Source organism: Syngnathus typhle, linkage group LG5 (assembly GCF_033458585.1).
Source record: "Syngnathus typhle isolate RoL2023-S1 ecotype Sweden linkage group LG5, RoL_Styp_1.0, whole genome shotgun sequence".
Lineage (NCBI taxonomy): Eukaryota > Metazoa > Chordata > Actinopteri > Syngnathiformes > Syngnathidae > Syngnathus > Syngnathus typhle.
Window position 1 is genome coordinate 554,319 of NC_083742.1, and position 16,574 is coordinate 570,892.

Sequence of the window (16,574 nt, forward strand, 5' to 3'; positions counted from 1 at the left end):
AGAGTCTTCTGGTACTTTCTCTCCAGTTTTCACGGACCCAGGCTGTTTGACGGAGATTTTAGCCGGAACGGCGGTGCTCTACAAACTATGCCGAAGACGGCGGCGTGGCAAGCGCACCGGAGGCCTTGTGAAGCTGAGGCAGAGAGGGTTCCGTGCTCCCCTACCATCAATTCATCTGGCGAATGTCCCCTCCCTGGCGAACAAGATGGACGAACTACTGCTTCTAATCCCAAGGAACCTGGACGTTAGCAGATCCGCCACCCTGTGCTTCACCAAATTGTGGCTCACCAAACTCGTCCCAGACAATGCCGTGCAGCTGCCTGGATTTAGGCTACTACGTGCCGATCGCAACACGGAGCTCACGGGAAAAACAAAGGGAGGTGGTCTATGATTCTATATTAATGAAGGTTTTTTCACTTTGACACTCAAAGTGTTGAAAGAGTTTTGCAGCCCTCTCCTAGAACCACTTTTCATAAACTGCTGGCCGTTTTATTCACCACGTGAGTTTGCCTCGATGGTAATGGCGGCTGTTTACGTTCCACCACACGCACGTGCGATCGAAGACACGCAGCTGCTGGCTGACCAGGTAACAGACATGGAGAGAAAACTACCAAATTCACTGATCATTGTTTTGGGTGATTTTAACAGAGCGAACCTCACACACGAACTCCTCAAATACAGACAGCACATAACGTGTCCCATCAGAGGGACACAGACACTGGACCACTGCTACTCAGTAATAAAGGACGCATAAAAGACTTAGGACTCTCGGACCACTGTGTAGTAAATAATTTACTCGTAATCTAGTAATAATTTACTAGTAATCTAGTAATAAACTCCAGTCCTCGGGGGGCGAATCCTTACATGTTTTCTAAGTTTCCCTCGTTAAACACACCTGATTCAATTGATCAGGCTCCTGCAGAACACGAGGATGAAATGGTCATTTGAATCAGGCGTGTTTAACGAGGGAAACTTGGAAAACATGTATGGATTCGGCCCCCGAGGAACCCTGTCTGATCCCAACCTACAGGCAGAAATAAAAAAAAACTTCTAAGCCTGTGGTAAGGACTGCGAAGAAATGGACAGTGGCGTCAAAGCAGGACCTCAAAGTCTGCTTTGACTGCACCGATTGGGGTGTTTTTGAAGCTGCAACTTAAGACCTGCATGAACTCACTGATACTGTGACCATCAAAGCCATTCACAGCCTGTGACAAGTCATTAAGGACAAACTCTTCAATCAAATCAACACATCTAATTAATTTTTGTGAAGACTTGTGTGTGCAGACTAAGACCTTCTGCACGTACAACAACAACAAACCGTGGTTTACAGCAAACCTCAGGATGCTGCGCAAAGCCAAGGAGGAGGCTTACAGGAGTGGGAACCGTGACGTGTTCAGGCAGGCCAGGAACACACTGAACCGAGAGATCAGAAAAGCCAAGAGGTGCAATGGGGAGAGCCTGGAGGGACACCTCTCTGCCGATCCTGATCCCTCAACAGTGTGAAAAGCCTGCAGTGCATTACGGGCTTCAAGAAATCAACTCCTGTGGAGAACAAAAGGCTTGCAAACCAGCTAAACAAGTTTTATTGCAGGTTTGAACGGTCCACCCACACAAATGGACCTCCTGCATCACAATCAACATACACACCTCCCCACACAACCCCCCTGTTCACACCTCCATCATCATTATCACCTACTCTCTCTCTTTCAGAAGCCAAGCTCGCACTTCAGATCCGCGAGGAGGAGGTGCGTCAGATGTTCTGGAGACAAGAGGTCAGGAAGGCACCAGGCCCAGACGGCGTGTCCCCCTCCTGCCTGGAAGTCTATGCTGAACAACTGGCAACAACCTTTGCACAGATCTTCAACGGTTCCCTGGAGCTCTGTGAGGTGCCCTTGTGCTTCAAAAGCTCCACCATCGTACCGGTGGCAAAAAAGCCTGCCATCAGAGGTTTGAATGATTATAGACCTGTCGCTTTGACATCTGGGGTCATGAAATCCTTTGAGGCCAGTGTTGAGCTACCTGAAGGACATCACGGCCCCCTGCTTGACCCCCTGCAGTTTGCCTACCGGGCTAACAGGTTGGTGGACGATGCGGTCAACATGGGACTGCACTACATCCTGCGCCACCTAGACACCCCAGGGACGTACGCCAGAATCCTGTTTGTGAACTTCAGCTCAGCGTACAACACCATCGCTCCCGACATCCTCCACCAGAAGCTCATCCAGCTTGCGGTGCCTGCCTCCACCGGTCAGTGGACCCTGACCAACAGGAGACAGCATGTGAGGCTGGGGACCATCACATCTGACACCCAGACCACCAGCACTGTCACCCCCCAGGGGTGCGTCCTCTCCCCACTGTTCTTCTCTCTCGACACCAATGATTGCTCCTCAGGCGACTTTTCTGTGAAGCTCCTGAAGTATGCGGACGACACCGCTCTCATTGGACTGATCCGGGACGGTGACGAGACAGGAGGTGGAGCGGCTAGTCCACTGGTGCAGCCAAAATCACCTGGAGCTGAACCCGCTCAAGACCGTGGAGATGACAGTGGACTTCAGGAGAGACCCTTCGGCACTTCCACCCCTCACCATCCTCAGTAATGCTATTCCCACCACAGACACCTTCAAGTTTCTGGGATCCACAATCTCCCAGGACCTGAAATGGACCGGCCACATAGACTGTCCGGAAGAAGGCCCAGCAGAGGTTGTACTTTCTGAGAGAGCTCAGTATGTTCAACCTGCCACAGGAGCTGCTGAAGACATTCTACATTGCCATCATCCAGTCTATCCTCTGCACCTCCATCACTGTCTGGTTTGGATCGGCCACCAAACAAGACAAGCACAGACTGTAACGGACAATCAGGACTGCGGAAAAGATAATTGGGACCAACCGCCCATCTAACCAATTCTTCGGACTGTCCAGGACCAGGAAACGCAAGTAACATCTCTACAGACCCTTCTCAACCAGGTCGCAGTCTGTTCGAACTACTCCTCTCCAGACGGCGTTACAGAGCGCTGTACGCCAAAACCAGCAGACACAGACACAACTTCTTCCCCCAGGCTGTCGCTCTGATGAACTCATACCTCTCAGAGACATCACTGGGCAATAACATACACCTCTTGCCACATAAATGTTGTTAGTCACCTGTATATATGTATGGCAAGTACGTATGTCTTCAGATCAACAGGTTTGTACAGCTCCGTGCACCACCTGCATCATTTTAAAGAGGTTGTGTCTGCTAGAGGGACGTGTCCGCCAGCTATAGCAGAACAACCCGATAACTGTAGATGTGCCAGACACAAATGGGGGCTGTAGTCAGCCCGCGATCCCAGTTAGCATAAGCCCCAAGTGGCTTGCTAACAGTGACGAGCTTGTTAAGATGGATAGCCGTCCAAAGCCACCTTGGTCTACTGGCTGTCGCACTTCAGTCATAGGTGAGTCCATTACCCGCAACATCTCGCTTAAAAATCCAGCCATAGTAAAGTGTATCCCTGGAGCCAAAGCACCCGACATTGAATCTAACCTTAGGAAGCTGTCAGGGAATAGGTCTAATCAACAGCATAACACCAACAACAGTCGTTACTCGAATATAGTGATACACATCGGCTCAGGGCTGTGGACTCGGACCCGGACTCGGTCATTTTTGCTGGACTCGGTGCTGATTTTGACCGAGTCCGACAATAAAAAAAATACGTTCCATTTTATTTTGATCATGCTGCTGAGAATGCGTGTAGGAATACTGTCCACAGCCCTGCTTGCTTGTTATGCAGACAAATTTAGTTGTTGCATGCGCGCCCGCGCCTGCCAGCCTGCGTGCGTGCACGTACAAGACCCACAATGCCCCGCGCGCAGCCAAGATGGAAGAACCAGCCGCGGTTCTCCCCTGCCGCGGGAGCGCGCACGCCTTATTTGGAAAGCGGAAAACCGATGTCGTACGGCGTCAGCACTATGTTGTTTTCAATAAAAACATGAAGAACTCACGTTTGCGTCAGTCAATTTTAATTTTTATAAAGGATTATTCTCATTTGAGGTCTTTAAATTCATCCTCGTTCTGCCATTGAAGATGGTAATGATACAAGGATGAGGCAATCAGAGATCACAAAGAAAATGATCTCGCCAGAAAGATGAGTCGGCATCGAGTAATTGTCTCTGGCCCCTTGCCAGCAAGAGGCAATGATGAGAGGTTTAGCAGATTATTTCGCTTAATCGGTGGATGGCTGGTTTCTGCAAGAATCAGGGATTGCAATTGGTAGATAATAAACTGGTCTTCCTTCTGGGGATGCCCCAACCTGCTGAGGATGGACAGCCTTCATCTTAACCGTGAAGGCGCCATAACTCTTTCTAGGAACATAGATTACTGTTTTGATTCATTCATGACAGTCCACTTTAGAGCAGCCCGGGTCACAGGTGGCTAGGCCACCTATTAAGATAGGTTTGGAGTCTGTTAAGTTTAAGTCAACTAGCGCTAGGCTAGACTCACATCATGCACGAAGCTCTTTGTGTAGACTAGAGCATCACAGTTTGAATAGTGCTACAACATCCGGAAGTAAGATGGTGGCGCGTGGACACGCAGCGGCCTCTCTGTCCCGAACGGTGGTTTGTTTTGTCATTTAATGTGGGTTTGTCCGACAGTTTTGTGTGTCCGTCTTGTCGTACCGGGTTGTGCTACAAGTACAGCGGGCTGGTTCTGCTCGACATCGGCGAAAGCGAGTTTTGTGGCGATCTGGACTTTGAAGCGGGGACATTAAAGGCGCTCGGTCTGCTCCGTCCTGAAGCGTCGCCGGACTCGCCTGCTGGCGGCCAACCCAGCTCGCCCGGCCGTGCCTTCCATTCTTCTGGCGAACGTTCGATCGCTGGACATCAACATGCCTGCTGAGATCTACGAACCGGACAGTGCGTGACTGCTGTGCATCTGGAGCGGCTAGCGTGCTATTGGGCGGACCGGGCCATTGTACGAGGGGGAACATCGCGAGGAGGTGGAATGTGCGTCTACATCCGTGACGAATGGTGCCGGGACTCTGTAGTGGGATGCAAGCACTGCTCGCCACTGGCGAAGTTTGTGATCTCCAGGCTGTTGGGGTCCTGAACTCTCTCCCCCGTTTACTTGTATGTTAATCGTGTACTGTGTCTCGTCACCGTGGAATAGGGGAAACGAAAATTCGATTTCTTTGTGTTTCTTGGCATGAAGGAATTGACAATAAAGCTGACTCTCTCTCTCTCTCTCTGACATACGTACACTGACATACTTTCTACTAATGGTATGGTGCTCGCTCCTAATAACAGCGTGTGTGTGCTGAATATTAACTATCAAATTCCTACAGCTGTCTCCTTCCGTCGCGTTAATAAACATCTCAAAGGGCGAGATAACGCAATCTCACTCTTATATTGTCCAAACATCTTCCGATGGGTGCAAAGTCCTCTCAACTAATTAGACTCAAACTCAGTTGTATAAATATTAGATCACTCCCCACGAAAGCGCTAGCGACTAGTTAATTACTAGGGGTGTAACGATACATCGATACACATCGATTAATCGATATAATGCTCTACGATTTATTGGCATCGATGCTAAAGGTAAACATCGATTTATATCGCCGTGTTTGACCTCGGACATTAGACGCGACTTTATTTTGAAATCCAGTTCATTGTTGCTTGCTTCCTCTTTCCGGGAGCAGGGAGCAGTGCGCGGCGTTGCTGCACGTGAAAGGGGAGTCGACAACTAGCACGCGGCTCCTGGGCTGGTGCTATGGCTAGTGTCCAAAAAGACGAGGAAATTTGCTCCCCTTTAGGCTTCAAGTCATTCGTTTGGAAGCACTTTGGATTCCAAAGAAAAGATGGCTCAACGGACAAGACACGTGCAGTTTGTAAATCCTGCCATGCGGTGATCAAATATTCAGGGAGCACAAATCTCGCCGCACATTTAAAGAAAAAACACGACATCAAAGTTCAGTGTTAAAGTAAGCAATTTGTATACTACAATACTCTTGTAATTTCCTAAATACCGTTTTTTTCCGTGTATAGTGCGCCCCCATGTATAGTACGCACCCCTAAAAATGGCATGCTGATGCTGGAAAAAAGCTTGTACCCATGTATAATACGCACCGAATTTTTATGAATTTTTTTAAAAAAAAAATTTAATTTTTTTTTTTTTTTTTTAAGTCCCAATGATCGTCACACACGCAGGGAGGCAATGGGTCCCATTTTTATAGTCTTTGGTATAGTCTTAACTAGGCTGGATGTAATTTTTTTTGTTGGCGTTGATTTCTCCGACTGCCCGTAAACGCACCACCGCGCTCCGTGCGCATGGAGCGTGTTTGAAGTGAACAGCAGAGAAGAAAGGAACAAGGCAAAGTGTTGTGAAATAAAATATTACCTGTAATACGGATTTAGGTAGAGAACTGAACTCTCGCTCTTTATATAGCTGACGTGTCTTGCTCATCCGTTCTGCGCATCTGTAATGGCGGCCTCCGTATGATATCCGGTTTGCGTGTGTGCGAGAGCGAGAGAGAGCGAGAGAGAGCGAGAGAGAGAGCGTGCGAGAGAACGCTCAACCGTAGCGCGCCGCCGACCGCCCAACTGCACCGGGCTGGCCGATTATTGTGACAGAGCCGTCGCTGAAATTTAGAAGATATTTTTAAAGTCCTGATGTACTTTCTAAAATTTAAGTGGACCTCAGTGCGCACTGCGCAGGGAGCTTAATTTGGTGCGGTCGCGCAACTGCAGCGCGCCGGGCGCTCACTGTCGCATTGCTTAAAGAGCGCCTTTGTGTTTTAGGATGAACAGCAGAGACCAAAGGAACAAGGCAAAGTGTTGTGAAATAAAATATTACCTGTAATACGCATTTTGTTATTTGCTGATTGAAACTGCTAATTAAACTGTGAATTGAAACTAATAGGAAGAAAACAACTCTCGCTCTTTATATAGCTGACGTGTCTTGCGCATCCGTTCTGTGCATTTTATTTCACAACACTTTGCCTTTCTTCTCTGCTGTTCACTTCAAACACGCTCCATGCGACCGCAATGCTCTCGTATCAGACGCTTGCTCGATCACCTGCTCGTTTGCTGTCCCGTGCGCGCACGAAGCGCGGTGGTGCGTTTACGGGCAGTCGGAGAAATCAACGCCAACAAAAAAAATTACATCCAGCCTAGTTAAGACCATACCAAAGACTATAAAAATGGGACCCATTGCCTCCCTGCGTGTGTGACGATCATTGGGACTTAAAAAAAAAAAAAAAAATTAAAAAAAAAAAAAAATCTTTTTTTTTTTTTTTTGTACCCATGTATAATGCGCACCCTGGATTTTAGGACAATAAATTAGTAAAATTTTGCGCACTATACACGGAAAAAAACGGTAAAGAGTTTGCAGTACCTTGTTGATTTTGCGTATGAATTGTTGTAAATCAGGATATTGTTCTATATTTTTTATTAAAAAAAAAAAAAATCGATCGTAGAGCACTATATCGCGATATATCGTGAATGAATCGCAGCAGGCTTTAAGATATCGGCAAATATCGTATCGTAGTTCTTTATATCGATATTATATCGTATCGTGACAAAACCCGCGATTTACACCCCTATTAATTACCTCATTAGAGACCATAATCTTAACATGATTGGTCTTTGCAAGACCTACCGTTTTTTTCCGTGTATAGTGCGCAAAATGTAACTAATTTATTGTCCTAAAATCTGGAGTGCGCATTATACATGGGTACAAAAAAAAAAATTTTTTTTTTTTTTTAATTTTTTTTTTTTTTTTTTTTTAAGTCCCAATGATCGTCACACACGTAGGGAGGCAATGGGTCCCATTTTTATAGTCTTTGGTATGGTCTTAACTAGGCTGGATGTAATTTTTTTTGTTGGCGTCGATTTCTCCGACTGCCCCTAAACGCACCACCGCGCTCCGTGCGCGCACGGGACAGCAAACAAGCAGGTGATTGAGCAAGCGTCTGATACGAGAGCATTGCGGTCGCATGGAGCGTGTTTGAAGTGAACAGCAGAGAAGAAAGGCAAAGTGTTGTGAAATAAAATGCACAGAACGGATGCGCAAGACACGTCAGCTATATAAAGAGCGAGAGTTGTTTTCTTCCTATTAGTTTCAATTCACAGTTTAATTAGCAGTTTCAATCAGCAAATAACAAAATGCGTATTACAGGTAATATTTTATTTCACAACACTTTGCCTTGTTCCTTTGGTCTCTGCTAGAGATGCACCGATCCGACTTTTTCAGTTCCGATACCGATACCGATGCCGTGGCTTTGCGTATCGGTCGATACCCGATACCGATCCGATATTATGGTTGACTTAACAAGCTACATAACTCTACATGTGGAACAGAAAAGACCAAAGGCAATGGCATCAGGCAGACTACACAGTTCTTTGCTCTAAATTAGGGGTGTCCAAACTAACGGTCCAGTTTTTATTGGCCCGCAGCAAATTCTGAAAACATAATTGAATATGGCCCGCACAAGAAGCTTGAGCTCAGCTTCTCAGTTTCCACACTAGATGGAGCCCGCCACACAAAGCGTTTGACGTCCCATTAACACCCCCGCCGGAAGAGAAGCGAACACGCAGCGTTTGACATCCGATTAGCCTCCGCCCCCCCCATTCGGGAGAGAAGCGAACGCGCAGCCTTTGACGTCCCATTAGCAACCCGAAGAGAAGCGAACGCGCAGGGTTTGACGTCCGCTTAGCAACCCGGGTAAGAGAAGCGAACGTTCGCTCCATGTTTGCGTTTGTTTAGAAAACTCTCGTGGCATGCGGCACACGTGCTGCTGGCGTATGACGTAGCCCGCGTCCCAATAGATTAAGGAAAGTATCGGCTCACAGATCGGCTGTATTTTCCGATACCCGATCCATCTATTTTGTTGATATCGGGGCCGATATCCGATCCAGATATCGGATCGGTGCATCTCTAGTCTCTGCTGTTCATCCTAAAACACAAAAGCGCTCTTTAAGCAATGCGACAGTGAGCGCCCGGCGCGCTGCACCAAATTAAGCTCCCTGCGCAGTGCGCACTGAGGTCCACTTAAATTATAGAAAGTACATCAGGACTTTAAAAATATCTTCTAAATTTCAGCGACGGCTCTGTCACAATAATTGAGTTGGGCGGTCGGCGGCGCGCTACGGTTGAGCGTTCTCTCTCGCGCTCTCTCGCTCGCTCTCTCTCGCTCTCGCACACACGCGCACACACGCACACACACACGCAAACCGGATATTATACGGAGGCCGCCATGACAGATGCGCAAGACACGTCAGCTATATAAAGAGCGAGAGTTCAGTTCTCTACCTAAATCCGTATTACAGGTAATATTTTATTTCACAACACTTTGCCTTGTTCCTTTCTTCTCTGCATCGAGTAATTGTCTCTGGCCCCTTGCCAGCAAGAGGCAATGATGAGAGGTTTAGCAGATTATTTCGCTTAATCGGTGGATGGCTGGTTTCTGCAAGAATCAGGGATTGCAATTGGTAGATAATAAACTGGTCTTCCTTCTGGGGATGCCCCAACCTGCTGAGGATGGACAGCCTTCATCTTAACCGTGAAGGCGCCATAACTCTTTCTAGGAACATAGATTACTGTTTTGATTCATTCATGACAGTCCACTTTAGAGCAGCCCGGGTCACAGGTGGCTAGGCCACCTATTAAGATAGGTTTGGAGTCTGTTAAGTTTAAGTCAACTAGCGCTAGGCTAGACTCACATCATGCACGAAGCTCTTTGTGTAGACTAGAGCATCACAGTTTGAATAGTGCTACAACATCCGGAAGTAAGATGGTGGCGCGTGGACACGCAGCGGCCTCTCTGTCCCGAACGGTGGTTTGTTTTGTCATTTAATGTGGGTTTGTCCGACAGTTTTGTGTGTCCGTCTTGTCGTACCGGGTTGTGCTACAAGTACAGCGGGCTGGTTCTGCTCGACATCGGCGAAAGCGAGTTTTGTGGCGATCTGGACTTTGAAGCGGGGACATTAAAGGCGCTCGGTCTGCTCCGTCCTGAAGCGTCGCCGGACTCGCCTGCTGGCGGCCAACCCAGCTCGCCCGGCCGTGCCTTCCATTCTTCTGGCGAACGTTCGATCGCTGGACATCAACATGCCTGCTGAGATCTACGAACCGGACAGTGCGTGACTGCTGTGCATCTGGAGCGGCTAGCGTGCTATTGGGCGGACCGGGCCATTGTACGAGGGGGAACATCGCGAGGAGGTGGAATGTGCGTCTACATCCGTGACGAATGGTGCCGGGACTCTGTAGTGGGATGCAAGCACTGCTCGCCACTGGCGAAGTTTGTGATCTCCAGGCTGTTGGGGTCCTGAACTCTCTCCCCCGTTTACTTGTATGTTAATCGTGTACTGTGTCTCGTCACCGTGGAATAGGGGAAACGAAAATTCGATTTCTTTGTGTTTCTTGGCATGAAGGAATTGACAATAAAGCTGACTCTCTCTCTCTCTCTCTGACATACGTACACTGACATACTTTCTACTAATGGTATGGTGCTCGCTCCTAATAACAGCGTGTGTGTGCTGAATATTAACTATCAAATTCCTACAGCTGTCTCCTTCCGTCGCGTTAATAAACATCTCAAAGGGCGAGATAACGCAATCTCACTCTTATATTGTCCAAACATCTTCCGATGGGTGCAAAGTCCTCTCAACTAATTAGACTCAAACTCAGTTGTATAAATATTAGATCACTCCCCACGAAAGCGCTAGCGACTAGTTAATTACTAGGGGTGTAACGATACATCGATACACATCGATTAATCGATATAATGCTCTACGATTTATTGGCATCGATGCTAAAGGTAAACATCGATTTATATCGCCGTGTTTGACCTCGGACATTAGACGCGACTTTATTTTGAAATCCAGTTCATTGTTGCTTGCTTCCTCTTTCCGGGAGCAGGGAGCAGTGCGCGGCGTTGCTGCACGTGAAAGGGGAGTCGACAACTAGCACGCGGCTCCTGGGCTGGTGCTATGGCTAGTGTCCAAAAAGACGAGGAAATTTGCTCCCCTTTAGGCTTCAAGTCATTCGTTTGGAAGCACTTTGGATTCCAAAGAAAAGATGGCTCAACGGACAAGACACGTGCAGTTTGTAAATCCTGCCATGCGGTGATCAAATATTCAGGGAGCACAAATCTCGCCGCACATTTAAAGAAAAAACACGACATCAAAGTTCAGTGTTAAAGTAAGCAATTTGTATACTACAATACTCTTGTAATTTCCTAAATACCGTTTTTTTCCGTGTATAGTGCGCCCCCATGTATAGTACGCACCCCTAAAAATGGCATGCTGATGCTGGAAAAAAGCTTGTACCCATGTATAATACGCACCGAATTTTTATGAATTTTTTTAAAAAAAAAATTTAATTTTTTTTTTTTTTTTTTAAGTCCCAATGATCGTCACACACGCAGGGAGGCAATGGGTCCCATTTTTATAGTCTTTGGTATAGTCTTAACTAGGCTGGATGTAATTTTTTTTGTTGGCGTTGATTTCTCCGACTGCCCGTAAACGCACCACCGCGCTCCGTGCGCATGGAGCGTGTTTGAAGTGAACAGCAGAGAAGAAAGGAACAAGGCAAAGTGTTGTGAAATAAAATATTACCTGTAATACGGATTTAGGTAGAGAACTGAACTCTCGCTCTTTATATAGCTGACGTGTCTTGCTCATCCGTTCTGCGCATCTGTAATGGCGGCCTCCGTATGATATCCGGTTTGCGTGTGTGCGAGAGCGAGAGAGAGCGAGAGAGAGCGAGAGAGAGAGCGTGCGAGAGAACGCTCAACCGTAGCGCGCCGCCGACCGCCCAACTGCACCGGGCTGGCCGATTATTGTGACAGAGCCGTCGCTGAAATTTAGAAGATATTTTTAAAGTCCTGATGTACTTTCTAAAATTTAAGTGGACCTCAGTGCGCACTGCGCAGGGAGCTTAATTTGGTGCGGTCGCGCAACCGCAGCGCGCCGGGCGCTCACTGTCGCATTGCTTAAAGAGCGCCTTTGTGTTTTAGGATGAACAGCAGAGACCAAAGGAACAAGGCAAAGTGTTGTGAAATAAAATATTACCTGTAATACGCATTTTGTTATTTGCTGATTGAAACTGCTAATTAAACTGTGAATTGAAACTAATAGGAAGAAAACAACTCTCGCTCTTTATATAGCTGACGTGTCTTGCGCATCCGTTCTGTGCATTTTATTTCACAACACTTTGCCTTTCTTCTCTGCTGTTCACTTCAAACACGCTCCATGCGACCGCAATGCTCTCGTATCAGACGCTTGCTCGATCACCTGCTCGTTTGCTGTCCCGTGCGCGCACGAAGCGCGGTGGTGCGTTTACGGGCAGTCGGAGAAATCAACGCCAACAAAAAAAATTACATCCAGCCTAGTTAAGACCATACCAAAGACTATAAAAATGGGACCCATTGCCTCCCTGCGTGTGTGACGATCATTGGGACTTAAAAAAAAAAAAAAAAATTAAAAAAAAAAAAAAATCTTTTTTTTTTTTTTTTGTACCCATGTATAATGCGCACCCTGGATTTTAGGACAATAAATTAGTAAAATTTTGCGCACTATACACGGAAAAAAACGGTAAAGAGTTTGCAGTACCTTGTTGATTTTGCGTATGAATTGTTGTAAATCAGGATATTGTTCTATATTTTTTATTAAAAAAAAAAAAAAATCGATCGTAGAGCACTATATCGCGATATATCGTGAATGAATCGCAGCAGGCTTTAAGATATCGGCAAATATCGTATCGTAGTTCTTTATATCGATATTATATCGTATCGTGACAAAACCCGCGATTTACACCCCTATTAATTACCTCATTAGAGACCATAATCTTAACATGATTGGTCTTTGCAAGACCTACCGTTTTTTTCCGTGTATAGTGCGCAAAATGTAACTAATTTATTGTCCTAAAATCTGGAGTGCGCATTATACATGGGTACAAAAAAAAAAATTTTTTTTTTTTTTTAATTTTTTTTTTTTTTTTTTTTTTAAGTCCCAATGATCGTCACACACGTAGGGAGGCAATGGGTCCCATTTTTATAGTCTTTGGTATGGTCTTAACTAGGCTGGATGTAATTTTTTTTGTTGGCGTCGATTTCTCCGACTGCCCCTAAACGCACCACCGCGCTCCGTGCGCGCACGGGACAGCAAACAAGCAGGTGATTGAGCAAGCGTCTGATACGAGAGCATTGCGGTCGCATGGAGCGTGTTTGAAGTGAACAGCAGAGAAGAAAGGCAAAGTGTTGTGAAATAAAATGCACAGAACGGATGCGCAAGACACGTCAGCTATATAAAGAGCGAGAGTTGTTTTCTTCCTATTAGTTTCAATTCACAGTTTAATTAGCAGTTTCAATCAGCAAATAACAAAATGCGTATTACAGGTAATATTTTATTTCACAACACTTTGCCTTGTTCCTTTGGTCTCTGCTAGAGATGCACCGATCCGACTTTTTCAGTTCCGATACCGATACCGATGCCGTGGCTTTGCGTATCGGTCGATACCCGATACCGATCCGATATTATGGTTGACTTAACAAGCTACATAACTCTACATGTGGAACAGAAAAGACCAAAGGCAATGGCATCAGGCAGACTACACAGTTCTTTGCTCTAAATTAGGGGTGTCCAAACTAACGGTCCAGTTTTTATTGGCCCGCAGCAAATTCTGAAAACATAATTGAATATGGCCCGCACAAGAAGCTTGAGCTCAGCTTCTCAGTTTCCACACTAGATGGAGCCCGCCACACAAAGCGTTTGACGTCCCATTAACACCCCCGCCGGAAGAGAAGCGAACACGCAGCGTTTGACATCCGATTAGCCTCCGCCCCCCCCATTCGGGAGAGAAGCGAACGCGCAGCCTTTGACGTCCCATTAGCAACCCGAAGAGAAGCGAACGCGCAGGGTTTGACGTCCGCTTAGCAACCCGGGTAAGAGAAGCGAACGTTCGCTCCATGTTTGCGTTTGTTTAGAAAACTCTCGTGGCATGCGGCACACGTGCTGCTGGCGTATGACGTAGCCCGCGTCCCAATAGATTAAGGAAAGTATCGGCTCACAGATCGGCTGTATTTTCCGATACCCGATCCATCTATTTTGTTGATATCGGGGCCGATATCCGATCCAGATATCGGATCGGTGCATCTCTAGTCTCTGCTGTTCATCCTAAAACACAAAAGCGCTCTTTAAGCAATGCGACAGTGAGCGCCCGGCGCGCTGCACCAAATTAAGCTCCCTGCGCAGTGCGCACTGAGGTCCACTTAAATTATAGAAAGTACATCAGGACTTTAAAAATATCTTCTAAATTTCAGCGACGGCTCTGTCACAATAATTGAGTTGGGCGGTCGGCGGCGCGCTACGGTTGAGCGTTCTCTCTCGCGCTCTCTCGCTCGCTCTCTCTCGCTCTCGCACACACGCGCACACACGCACACACACACGCAAACCGGATATTATACGGAGGCCGCCATGACAGATGCGCAAGACACGTCAGCTATATAAAGAGCGAGAGTTCAGTTCTCTACCTAAATCCGTATTACAGGTAATATTTTATTTCACAACACTTTGCCTTGTTCCTTTCTTCTCTGCTGTTCACTTCAAACACGCTCCATGCGACCGCAATGCTCTCGTATCAGACGCTTGCTCGATCACCTGCTCGTTTGCTGTCCCGTGCGCGCACGGAGCGCGGTGGTGCGTTTACGGGCAGTCGGAGAAATCAACGCCAACAAAAAAAATTACATCCAGCCTAGTTAAGACCATACCAAAGACTATAAAAATGGGACCCATTGCCTCCCTGCGTGTGTGACGATCATTGGGACTTAAAAAAAAAAAAAAAAAAAAAAAAAAAAAAATTTAAAAAAAAATCATAAAAATTGGGTGCGTATTATACATGGGTACAAGCTTTTTTCCAGCATCAGCATGCCATTTTTAGGGGTGCGTACTATACATGGGGGCGCACTATACACGGAAAAAAACGGTAGTTAAAACCTAATGAATTGCTGCAGTTTAATGAGGCCTTGCCTCCAAACTTTGTGAGCTTGCATGTTCGTAGGAAGGGTGGGGGTGTAGCCCTTATCTCAGATACTCATCTCAGACTTAGCCCTCGCTCAATTAACACATTTAAAACTTTTGAAGTTCTTGTTATCCGATCCACAGACTTGTTGGCATTTTATCTTACTGTTAACTACCGTCCACCTGGCGCTTACTCTGGCTTCTTAGATGATTTTTTTAGAATTTGTGGCTGACTGGGTGACCCATACAGATAGTGAAATAATCATAGGGGATTTTAATAGTCATATGAATCTACCGGCAGAATCACTTACTATAACATTTCAGACAATAATCGAAACGTTCAGTTTCATACAGGTAATACAAGTGGCAACGCATAAAAATGAAAATACATTAGATTTGGTGTTATCACGAGACTTGGCAACCTCAAATATAAGATGGAAGAACATGGCGCCCCCCGTGGCTGTGTTTGCTAGCTCTGCTCTAGAATGCCGGCTTTTTCTTCTTTTCTTTGTTGTTCTTCTTAATTCTGCGGTACACAAAATATCATGCACTGCTAATCTACAACAAGCAGGCACTGCTGGATATAGCCAGGCTGCACAATAACCTGGATTTACGGGATTCATACCACCAGAGCTACAACTCATTGTACGCTCCCGCAAAGACCCCCCCGAATCTCAGGAAGGCACGGGCGCATCGACCTCGAGTGAGCCCGCCGACCCCAGAAGAGTGCTCCGAAGACGGCGTCAAAAGTGAGGCGAGAAGGGAGGGCTCCATGCTAAGTTAAAAGCTCGCGCAAGCCGACCACCGCTACCCAGCTTCCTGCTAGCCAACATGCAGTCTTTGGACAACAAACTGGACGAACTGAGACCACGAATCGCATCCCAGTGTGAAATAAGAAAGTGCTGTGCTTTGATTTCCCGGAACGTGGCTTTCTAACGAAGTTCCAGAGTGCGCCATTCAGCTACAGACCCACTCCGAGATGTGTGTGTGCTTATTAACAACTCGTTATGTGGGGACATACAGACTGTTCATAGACACTGGTCGCCGTACGTGGAGTTTTTACTGCTGAAAAGCCGTGCCCATTACCTACCGAGGGAATTCACTGCTGTGTTTTTAGCCGCTGTTTACCCCACCACCAAACAACAAATTTTGGACCAGAGAAGCTGAGTGCATCTTGCAGGAGTGTTTTGCTCAAACAGACTGGGATGTGTTTAGGGATGCTGCCACAATGAAGGATTCCTCAGCCAACGTCCAGGATTATGCTGATTATGTGACCGGGTACATCAGCACCTGCGTTGATAACATCGTGCCCACGGCAAAAGTGAGGAAGTTCCCCAACCAGAAGCCCTGGATAAACAGTCATGTACATCACAATGTACACCTCGGACTTCATGTATAACACTGACATCTGCCATCTCCAGAAGTTCTCCGATGACTCGACTATTGTTGGCTGTATGTCTAAGGGGGGCGAGCTGGAGTACCTGTCGGCCATCAGCGCCTTTGTGGACTGGTGTGAGCACAATCACCTGTGCTTGAACACCAGTAAGACGAAGGAGCTGGTGATTGACTTTAGGAGAGGAGCACCT

The 16,574-nt window shown here is 46.8% G+C and overlaps 1 protein-coding gene across 6 annotated transcripts in view; it reads right to left on the bottom strand.

Moving 5' to 3' along the window:
- The window catches only part of ptar1 (protein prenyltransferase alpha subunit repeat containing 1), a 105,636-nt gene that overhangs the window by 19,596 nt on the left and 69,466 nt on the right, over window positions 1-16,574 (bottom strand). The window lies entirely within an intron of this gene.